This window comes from Vulpes lagopus, chromosome 2 (genome assembly GCF_018345385.1).
Source record: "Vulpes lagopus strain Blue_001 chromosome 2, ASM1834538v1, whole genome shotgun sequence".
In the NCBI taxonomy this organism is placed as follows: Eukaryota; Metazoa; Chordata; class Mammalia; order Carnivora; family Canidae; genus Vulpes; species Vulpes lagopus.
In genome coordinates, this window is record NC_054825.1 from 154,859,024 (window position 1) to 154,870,591 (window position 11,568).

Consider the following 11,568-nt stretch of genomic DNA (forward strand, 5'->3'; position numbering starts at 1 on the left):
CTGATGAAAAACACTAATGAAAGAAATTGAAGATGACACAAAACTATGAAAAGACATTCTATGCTCATGGATTGGAAGAAAACTATTGTTAAAATGTCTTGACTGATTTTTTTTTTTTACAGAAATACTCATATTTTGTGTTTCCCACCTTTATATTGTCACTTTGGTCCCCTTTCTACCCAAAGATTCCCCTTTTAATATCTCTTGGAGGATTGGTTCAGTGGTCACGAACTCCTTTAGGTTTTGTTTGTCTGGGAAACTCTTTATATCTCTACTATAGCCTTGCTGGATAGAGTATTCTTGGCTGCAATTTTTTTCCACTCAGCACTTTCAGTATATCATGCCACTCTCTTCTGGTCTGCAAAGTTTCTGCTGAAACATTTCCCAGATAGCATTATGGAGGTTCCCTTGCTTGTTACTGTCTTTTGTCTTATTGCTTTGAAATTTTTTTTTTACTCACTGTATTTTGCCAATTTAATTACATCTTGGTGTAGATCTGCTTTTATTGATTTTAGTAGGGGTTCTCTGTGATTCCTACCTGTTTCCTTCCCCAGATTAGGGACGTTTTCTGCTATTATTTCTTCAAATGTATTTTCTGTCTCTTTTCTTTCTGTGATCCCTATAATGCAATTATTACTATGCTTGATGGAATCACCGAGTTCCCTAAGTCTCTTCTCATTTTGTATAATTCTTCTCTCTTGTTCAGCTTGATTACTTTTTATTACTCTACCTTCTAGGTCATTCTTCCAGCTTGCTGTTCATTCCATCAAGTGTGTTTCTTCTTTTGTTTATTGAGCCCTTTATCTCTACTATGTTATTCATTATTTCTGTGTTAATGGTCTTACATCTTCCACTCTTCTCAAGTCTAGTGAGTAACCTTATGATCATTGCTTTAATTACTCCCTTAGGCATGTTACTTCTTTGTTTTACTTAGGTCTCCAGCCATGGTCTTGTCCTGTTCTTTGGTTTGGGATAAATTTCTCGGTCTTCTCATTTTGTCTACATCTCTGTGCCTTTTTCTCTCTGTGTTAGGAAAGTCAGCTATGTGTCCTGCTCTTGAGTAATGGCCTTATGAAGAAGAGATCCTGTGATGCCCTGCAGTATAGTGTCCATATTCCTCAGGGCCTGGCACTTTCAGGAGTGTCTCTAGTGTGTGCTGCATGTGCTCTGCTGTTGAGTACTGGCCACTTTATCCTTTTAGGCCAGTCATTTGGAGAGGCTGTCTCTGTGTGGTATGGGCAATATTTGGTCCCTGGCCTGAATGTGGCTCATTTTAGCTAGATGTGCTCTGATCTGCTTGTGGAATGAGACCTGTCTGTCACCCCTGACATAGGAACCAAGAGTCTGCAAACCTCCAGAAGAGTGGGCCTGTCAAGCTGGGACTGAGGCTGGTGACTGGGAAGGGTGGTTCTGCCAGAGTGTGTGGGGGAAGGGCTTGGTGTAAGCAAGTTATTAGGTAACAAGTACTGATGCTAAACTGGTTCCTATAGTTTTCCCTGTGTTTATGCTAAGGGGCAGGGGAAGGAAAATGGCCCAGACAGTTTGTTCCTAGACGGGTCTGTCCATGAATGCTGCCACTCTGGAATGTGCTCTAAGATGAGCACATAAGCTCCCCACTGTGTGTTCCAGGTGTTCTTCAGATCCCTGTTTCCACACTGTACATCTGCAGTTGTTTGCCTGCCTTCTCTCCAAAAGTAGGGCTGCATCCTACAGGCTCTATTCCCAGCCAAGCCCACTGACCTTTAAAACTCCAGGCTTTAAACCACACTGGTTGCCAGAAGTCATGAAGTTGGCCCATTTTGCTTTCCAAGCCAATTGCTATGGGGATTCAGTTTTGCCTGGAGCTTCTGTGTGTTAGTCTGTCTCTTGCCCTTCTCCATTACAGTGGCTTCCTCCCCACCAGTGGCCACAATCTGTCTCCCAAAATGCCTCTTCACACTTCTACCTTCTTTGATGTGGCTTCTTTCCTCCCTTTAGCTGTGCAGTTTGTTCTGCTACTATTCAGGTCTATTTCTGGGTTCTGTAGGATGATTCGATAATTACCTAGTTGTGTTTGTGGGAGAGGCAGGCCTAGGGTCCTCCTACTCCTCTGCCATCTTCTAACCCCTCAATGAATTTTTAAAATTTACTTGATTGCTTCACTGACGTAATGACTATGTAATATCAGGTTGTCTAGCCTCCACATGCTTTTTCCTAGTTTTTTTTTTTCTTGTAATTGGTTTCTAGTTTTATACTGTTGTGGTTGGAAAAGATGCATGATATGATTTCAGTCTTCTTAAATTTATTGGGCTTGTTTGTAGCCTAAGAAGTGATCTTTTCTGGAGAATGTTCCTTGTGCACTTGAAGAGAATGTGTATTCTGTTGTTTTTGGATAGAATGTTTTCTGTCCTTGTTTTATATCCAATCCAGTCATTGTGTCACTGAAAGAAACTGTTTTCTTGATGATTTTCAGCATGGATCATATATCCATTAGTGTTAAGTGGAGTGTTAAATTCACCTAGGATTATTGTATCACCATCAGTTTCTCTCTTTATGCCTGTTAACATTTGCTTTATGTATTTAAGTGTTGTGGTGTTGGGTGCATAGATATTTACAGTTGCTTTATCCTCTTGTTGGAGTCATCCCTTTATCATTATGTAATACCCTTGTCTCTTGTTACAGTCTTTGTTTTATTTTTTATTTTTTAAAAAGATTTCTTATTTATTCATGAGAGACAGGCAGAGGGAGAAGCAGGCTTCATGCAAGGAGCCCGATGTGGGACTTGATCCCAGGTTTCCAGGATCATGCCCTGGGCTGAAGGCAGCACTAAACTGCTGAGCCACTCAGTCTGCCCACAGTCTTTGTTTTAAAGTCTGTTTTGTTTAATGTAAGTACTGCTACCCCGCTTGCTTTTTCTCTTTTTTCTTTTTCTCTTTCTCTTTCTTTCTTCTTTCTTCCTTTCTTCCTTTTCTTTTCTTTCTTCTTTTCTTTTCTTTCTTTTTTTCTTTCTTCCCCCCTCCCCCCCCTCCCCTCACCCCTCTCCTTCCTTTCCTGTTAATGTATTTTGTTCCTTAACTTTCAGTGTGTATGTGTTTTTAGGTCTGGGTGAATCTCTTCTAGGCAGCATGTATCTTCTTTTCCTTTCTTTTCTATTTTAATTTTTTTCTTCTTTCCTATTTTTATTTTTATTTTATTATTTTTTTAAATTTATTTATTCATGATAGTCACAGAGAGAGAGAGAGGCAGAGACACAGGCAGAGGGAGAAGCAGGCTCCATGCACCGGGAGCCTGACGTGGGATTCGATCCCGGGTCTCCAGGATCGCGCCCTGGGCCAAAGGCAGGCGCCAAACCGCTGCGCCACCCAGGGATCCCTTCTTTCCTATTTTTAAATCATTTCACATGCGCTTGTCTTTGAATTGAACATTTAGATCATTTCAATTCAAAGTAATCATTCATAGGTATGTGCTTATTGCTATTTTGTTAACTGTTTTCTGGTTTTGCAGTTCTTCTCCATTCTTACTCTCTTTCTTTGTGATCGATGACTTTCTTTAGTGTTTTGCTTGGCTTTTTAAAGTTTTTTGTGTGTATCTAGTATAGGCTTTGGGTTTGTGGTTACTTTGGGATTCATATATAACAACTTAAGTATATAGCAATCTATATTAGGTTGATGGTCATTTAAATTGGCACCTATACCAAAATAACTGTTTTTACTTTCTCCTCCCCATTTTATGCATATGATGTCATATTTTACATCTTTTTACTTGGTGAATCCTTTTGACTAATTTTTAAGATGTAACTGATTTTGCTATTTTTGTATAGCTTTATAAGTGATAGTCTACTGCCTTTACTGTATTTTGCTTTACTCATGAAAATTTTCTTTTCATGATTTTCTTCTAATTATGGCATTTTCTTTTCCACTTAAAGAAGTTCCTTTAAAATTTCTTCTAAGGCCAGTTTAGTGGCAAAGAGCTTCTTTAACTTTTGTCTTTGAGACTTTTGATCTCTTTAATTATGAATGATAACCTTGCCAAGTATTCTTGGTTATAGGTTTTTCCCTCTCAGCATTTTGAGTCTATCATGGCATTGTCTTAGGTTTCCACTGAATACTCAGCTGATATAGCCTTATGGGGTTTCCCTTACACATAGCTAGTTGCTTTTCTTTTGCTCTTTTAAAAATTCTCTCTTTATCTTTATTTAATGTTAATTATTATGTGTTGTGCTTTGGACATCCTTGGGTTCATCTTGTTTGGAATTGAATTCTGCATCCTAAACCTCGATGTCTGTTTCCTTCCCTACATTATGGAAGTTTGCAGCTATCCTTTTTTCAAATAATTTTCTACTTTCTCTCTTTTCATTCTGGGATCCCTATAGTGTTAATGTCTTTTCACTTAATGTTGTCCAAAAGATCTAAAGATCTTTTTTAAAAATTCTTTTTTTCTTTTTGATGTTATGCTGGGGCTTCCCTTTCCCTGTCTTCCAGATAGCTGACCTGTTCTTCTGTGTCCTGTAATCTACTGTTGATTCCCTCTGTCATATTTCAGTTATTGTGTTCAACTGTGATTATTTATTTATTTAAATTTAATTAGTGACATATAGTACATTAGTTTCAGATGTAGAGTTCAGTAATTCATCAGTTGCATATAACACGCAATTATGTTTTCTGTCTCCCTTTGAAGTTCTCCCTGAATTCATCCACCATTTGCTCTACTCTGGTGAGCATCTTCATGAACTTTACTTTGAACTTTTATCAGGTAGATTACTTATCCCCATCATTTCATTTAACTCTTTTTCTGAGGTTTTGTCTTTTCTTTCATTTGTAGCATATTCCTCTATCTGCTCATTTTGCTTGGCTTTCTTTGTTTCTATAAATTAGAATATCTACTTCTCCTGAAATTGTAGGAATGTACTGTATAGTATTCCTGCGTGTAGACTGTGTGTAGCTGGCTGGCTGGAACAGTGGCTGGCATGGGTTTGGGGGCCCTGGAGAGCTCTGCACAGGGGGTGCCCTTGCAAGAGAGATGAAGCCAAAGTGTCTGGGCCTGGAATGTTCCAGGATGCCTCCTCTCTATGTCACCTTGGCAGGATGGCTGGAGCTGTAGTGAGGACTCACCAGGAATGTTCCATTGTGTGCTCTGCTGGGGCCCCCTTTTTGGGATGGCTGGGGCTTGTGTGGGTTAAGGGCCCAGGGCCCACTGAGGCAGTAGGTCAGCTAGGGTACACAGACCTTGCTCCTGTCCATATATCAAGGTAGAAAGGAGAATGTAAGGCATGGTGCTTGGCAGCTTCTCCAACCTGGAGAGGGCTCCAGTGGCTCTCATACCACTTAGTGGAGTTCTAGGGCTGGGTCTTTTATATTCTAGTTGCTCTTTTAAATTCTGTTATTTTTTTTCCTTTTGCTTCAAGGAAGACAAATCAGCTCATGGTCCCTCAGCACCATCCTTTCCCACTGCAGTTTGCACTTTCATGGCTGCCGTTCTCTATGGTTTTCCTGTCTTTTGCTATGAAGAACCTTTCAGTCCTCAGTTTTTCCAAAGGAATTACTCTGTAAATAGCTTTAGATTTGGTGTGTCTGTGGAGGAGGTGAGTTCAGGGTCTTCCTATATAACTATCTTGGCCCCTCCCTTGCTGAGATTCTTTTAAAAAATTAAAGTATTTGCAGGCAATTCATAGATACTTAATTTCTTTCAGGTTATTTACTGAAAATTTGTGTTCTTTTGATGGTATCATATTCCCTTGATTTTTTTTTTTAATGTTTGCTGTAGTCTTGTGTTGCTGTCTGCACACTTGAAGGAGCAGTCACCTCTTCTAGGCTTTGTGTACTGCCTTTGGTGGGAAAGACTTTCACACATTGGTGGGTATGAGGGCACTGGCTGAGTTGTGTGTGGCAGCCCCAGCTCCAGGGTGGCCCAGCAGTGGCTCTGGCTCTAAGAAGGCACAGTGGTGTTGAATCCATATTCAGCTTTCTTAGCTCAGTCAGCATCATTAAAGCCCAAAGGTTTCTGTGGGAGTAGTGAGGGTGGCTGGGGTTCCCCTGCTTTCCCTTTCCTCTGCCTAAGGAGGTCGCAGTTTAATGAATCTCTCTTGGCACCAGGATCCGAGGCATGGACACACATTAGACGGAGGCGCGGGAACACATGGTAATTTTAGGGCCAGGGGGAGGAGGGAGGTGGGCATTGGCTTCACAGCTTGGCTTCTGCTCCAAAGGAGTGCAGTGGCATGAACTCTGGGCAGTTGTGTCAGCTAGGGTAGCATCAGTGAGGTCTGCACTGGTCCCTGGTGGTGAATGGCGAGGGCTGCTCGGGTCCTCCTACTGTCCATTGGCCTGTAGAGGGAGGTTGCTGCCACGTGGATCACACTGAGCACCCAGCTCCTGGGCTAGGAGACCAGGTGATGATGCAGGTAGAAGTTTCCTTGGCTTTCCTGTGCATATATCCATGGAGTTTGTGCTCCACTGACTGCAGCTTCTTGATTTTACCTGCACTCTCCCAGATCCATTTTCATTTTGGGTAGTTGTTACAGTATTGTTTTGTGTAAGGATGAGGTTGTGACTGCCTAGTCTGCCGTCTTGCTGTCACTCCTTGTTTAGTTCTTTTATGGTTGAAAGACATATGACATATGATTGGATAAATATTCAACATTTTGCTTATCCATTCAGCCAGTGGTGGCTTATAGTTAACAGTGTACAAGTCTGGCATCTCCTTGGTTAAATTAATTCGTAAGTATCTTATTCTTTTAGATGCTATTGTAAGTGGATATTTTTCTAAACATTTTTGTTCACTGCCAGGGTATAGAAAACAACTGATTTTTGTGCTGATCTAATATCTTGCAACTTTTCTATATTTGTTAATTAGCTCAGATAGTCTTGTCTCATGAGTTCTGTAGGCTTTTCTATATATAGGATCATGTCACCTGCAAACAAATAATTATACTTCTTCATTTCCAATTTGGATGTGTTTTATGTCTCTTTCTTGCCTCATTATTCTGGCTGGAACTCCCAGTACAGTGTTCAATAGAAGAGTCAAAAGCTGGCATCCATTCTTTCACCACTGAGTATAATGTTAGCTGTGGGTTTTCTGTAGGTATTTTTTGGACATTACCTTCCATACTTAGTTACATTATATTTTTCCTATACGTATGTGTGTATGTGTATATATATGTTTAATTTACATAAAATAGTGGCATTTAGGAGGGCATGTGATGAGTATTGGGTATTATACTGTATGTTGGCAAACTGAATTAAAAATAGTGATTTCTTTAAATTTGTTGCATTAACTGAGATAATCATGTCTTTTTTACTTTAAGAGTTTTTATCTAAAGTCATATATATTATTACTTTATTCCTGCATCCTCTCAATTGTTTCTTCCTTATATTTGCCCTTTTCTTTTCCTACGTGGTGAGATTTGGCTTTTACCTTCAAGGATCTTTTTGTAGTCTTTGTCTGGTTTTAGTCTAGTAGTAACCACCTTGCAAAGGTGAATGCCCACATGAACGGTTATGTCATCAGCCTTCTCTCACATACTTGTTCACCATACATGATGTATTTCTTCCTGTAAACCTGGACTACTTTGCCAATTTGCTGACCTTTGTAGTGTCCTCACACAACCTGTACATCATCCTTTCATATGGGCATGGATCAAATGTTGTACTTCTGTCTCAGCTCTTTGGAAAGAGAGGAAGACACAGTCTTTCTGCGAATGTGGGAAGCTGGATTAAAATGCTTGTTATAGTTCTTGCTCTGTTTGGAAGTCACAAAAGGATTGAATTTCATTTTGGCTACTGGCAATTCAGCAATGGCAGTAAAAGGGAAGAGCCTTGTTTATTTTTTCCTTCATTCTATTAATGTCATTTTCTGTATTGATTAATTTTCATATCTTGAAATATATTTCTATTCATGTGATAAGTCTCAATTTATCATGATGGATAATCCTCTTAATATGCTCCTAGATTTGGCTAGCGGGGATCTTTTTGAGGATTTTTTACATCTGTGGGTGGAGGATAGGGAAATCATGTCTATGTTTTCTGTGATATCTTTATCTGGCTTTGATGCCAGGGTAATATTGACATGAATGTTCCCTCTTATTTTTTGGAAGAGTTCGAAGATTGGTGATAAGTCTTTAAATGTTTTGTAGAAATCACTAGTAAAGCCCTTTAGTTCTGAGCTTTTCTTTGTTGGGGGTTTTTGATTACAGATTGTATCCCTTGATATAGATCTGTTGAGATTTTCTATTTCTTTGAGTACATTTTGGTACTCTGTTTCTAGGAAGTTGTTGATTTCATCTAGGTTATACAATTTGTTGGCATAAAACTGTTCATTGTATTCTCCTACAATCCTTTTTCTTTCTGGAAGGTCAGTGGTAATGTTTCCACAATGATTTCTGAATTTATTAATTTGAGTCTTGTCTCTTTTTCTTGGTCCATCTAGCTGAAGGATTGCCAACTCTCTTGATTTTTTGTAACATTTCTTATTGAGCAGATCTATTAGTGATGAACTTCTTTGGTTTTTCTTTATGTGAATGTTTCCCTTCACTTAAAAAATTCTACTAAAATACACATAACATAAAATTTACCATTTTAGCCATTTTAAAAAGCACAAGTCTGTGGCCTTAAGTACATTCATTTCACTGTGCAACTATTATGAACATCACACCACCCAGTTTTCTTGCAAAACTGAAAATCTATAATTATTAAATAATAATTTGACATTTCCCCCACCCTCAAGCCCTAGCATCCACAATTCTATATTTTTGTCTCTATATCAAGTACATAGAGTAATTAAATTCATAAAGTGGAATCATATAGTATATGTCCTTTTGCAACTGGCTCACTTTACTTAGCATAATGCTAAAAGGTTACTCCATGTTGTAGCATATGAAATTTCAGATGGATTTTTCTTTTTCTGAAAAAAATTGAAATTTTGAAAGAGACTGCATTTAATCTGTACAGTGTTGAAAGAGATTGCATTTATATGTAGTACTGACATTAAGAACATCAATTTATGAACACAAGATTCCTTTACATTTATTAATATCTTTATTAATTTTTTACCAACATTTTCTAGTTTTTGGTGTTGATGTCTTATGCCTCTCCACCCTGGTTAAAGTTTTCCTAGATTTTTACCCTTTCACAATTCTGTAATGATATTGTTTTCTTAATTTCCATTTTAAACTTTTCATTCTTACTGTATAAAAACACAGTATTTTTTGAGTGTTTTTATATCCTGCAACTTTGTTAAATATATTAATTGTAGTAGTTTTTGTGAAATCTTGAGGTTTTCTACATATGAGATTGTGTAATTTGTGAATGTTATTTTTCTTTTCAACTTTATGCTTTTGTATTTCTTCTTTAGGTAGGATTTTTCAGTACTATGCTAAATAGAAGTAGTGAAAGCAGGTATCTTTCCCTTGTCCTTGATCTACAAGGAAAGCTTTAGGTCTTTCACCATTAAATATAATAGCTGTAGGTTTTTCACATACAGCCTTTATTATGCTAAAGTGAATAACTTCTATTCCTGATTTTTTTTTTTTTGAGGCTTCTTCTTTTTTTTTTTTTTAATTAAGAAAGATCACTAACGTTTGTCAAGTGCTTTTTTTTTTGGCATCCATTAAGGTGATCATGTGGGTTCCTTTTCCTTCATTTGGTCTTTGTAGTATATATATTGCATTGACAAGTTTTCATGTTGAATCAACCTTATAATCATTGCCCTAATTGGCCATGATATATAATCCTTTTAAAGTGCTGTTGAGTTGTTTACTATCTTGTAGACGATTTTTGTATCAGTATTCATAAGGGACATTTAGTCCATAGTGTTCTTTTCTTGTAGTGTCTTTGTCTGGCTTTGGAACCAGTATAATAGGGACCCTCTAGAATAAGTGAGGAAGCATCCACTACTCTTCAGTTGTTTGGAAGGATTGGTGAAGAATGACCTTAATTCTGTGAATGATTATTAGAATTCAACATGAGGGAATCTAATCCAGAGAATTTAGTTGTTGCAAGGCTTTTTTGATAATAAATTCAATATTATGACTTTCACATCTTTCTTCAAAGATTTGGCAGAATGCAATTTCTAGAGTTTGTGCCTTTCTTTTAGGTTATCAAATTTATTGATGTACAATTGTAAATAATACTGTTTTAAGCCTTTTATCTCCATAAAATTGGTAGTAATGTTCCCTTTGTCATTTCCAATTTTACTTTTTATTCAAATTTCATTTAGATATTTGTTTCAGGTATACAATATAGTGATTCAGCACTTCTGGAATACAAAAATATTAATTTAAAGGGATAGATGCACTCCAATTTTACTTAAAAAATTTTTTTTAAGACAACAGTTGATCTAGCTAAAGTTTCCTCCTATTGTTGGTCTTGTAGGCTTTTCTGGCTTATTGAGTTCTCATTGTAATAGATTTAAAGTATACAATATGTTGCTTTGATACATGTATATATTGGGAAAGGATTCCTACAATCAAGTTAAATAACACACCCATCACTTCATATAGCTTTTTGTATAGGAACACTTAAATTCTACTCTCTTAGCAAATTTTTTTTAAAGATTTTATTTATTTATTCATAGAGACAGAGAGAAAGAGAGAGAGGCAGAGACACAGGCAGAGGGAGAAGCAGGCTCCATGCAGAGAGCCTGATGTGGGACTCGATCCAGGGTCTCCAGGATCATGCCCTGGGCTGCAGGCGACGCTAAACCGCTGCGCCACCGGGGCTGCCCTCTCTTAGCAAATTTTAATGACACATACAGTATTATCAACTATAGTTACCATGTTATAACTTAAATCTTTAGACTTTATTCATCTTATAGCTTTAAGTTTTACCCTTTTAGAAACCTCTTCCAATTTCCACCACCATCCCATCTCAGGGAACCATTATTCTACCTTTTCTTTTTTTTAAAATAGATTCCACATATAAGTGATGCCATGTAGTGTTTGCCTTTCTCATTTGGCTTATTTCATTTAGCATAATGCCCTCCAGGTTCATCCATGTTATTGTAAATGGCAGGAATTACTTCTTTTTAAGATTGAATAATATCTGTGTGTTTGAGAGAGAGAGAGATATACAAAATTTTCTTTATCCTTTCATCTGTGATGGGACAGTTAGGTTCTTTCCATATCTGGACTATTGTGAATAATGCTGTGATGAACATGAGATAATCAGGAGGTAATGATTTTATTTCCTTTGAATATATATACCTAGAAGTGGAACTGCTAGATTGTATTATAGTCTTATTTTTAATTTCTTGGGCATCTCCATACTGTTTTCAGTATTGGCTATACCAATTTACATGCCACCAACAGTGCACAAAGATTTCCTTTTCTCTGTATCCTCACCAGCATTTGTTATTTCTTATATTTTTGATAGTAGACATCCAAACAGGTGATATCTTATTGGGGTTTTGATTTGCATTTCCCAGGTGATTAATCATGTTGAGCACCTTTATTTATCTGTTGACAATTTGTCTTTTCTGGGGGAAAATGTCTTAGTTATTTTACATATTTAAGTTTTAATTGAGTTATTTTTTTCTATTGAATCGTATGAGTTTTTGTATTTTGCATATTAACCTTTATCTGATATGTGGCTTGCA

At 37.3% G+C, this 11,568-nt stretch overlaps 1 pseudogene; it reads right to left on the reverse strand.

Annotated features, from left to right (window-relative positions):
• Positions 1-7,314: 7,314 nt before the first annotated feature.
• Positions 7,315-7,767, reverse strand: LOC121485200 (annotated as a pseudogene).
• Positions 7,768-11,568: the final 3,801 nt, after the last annotated feature.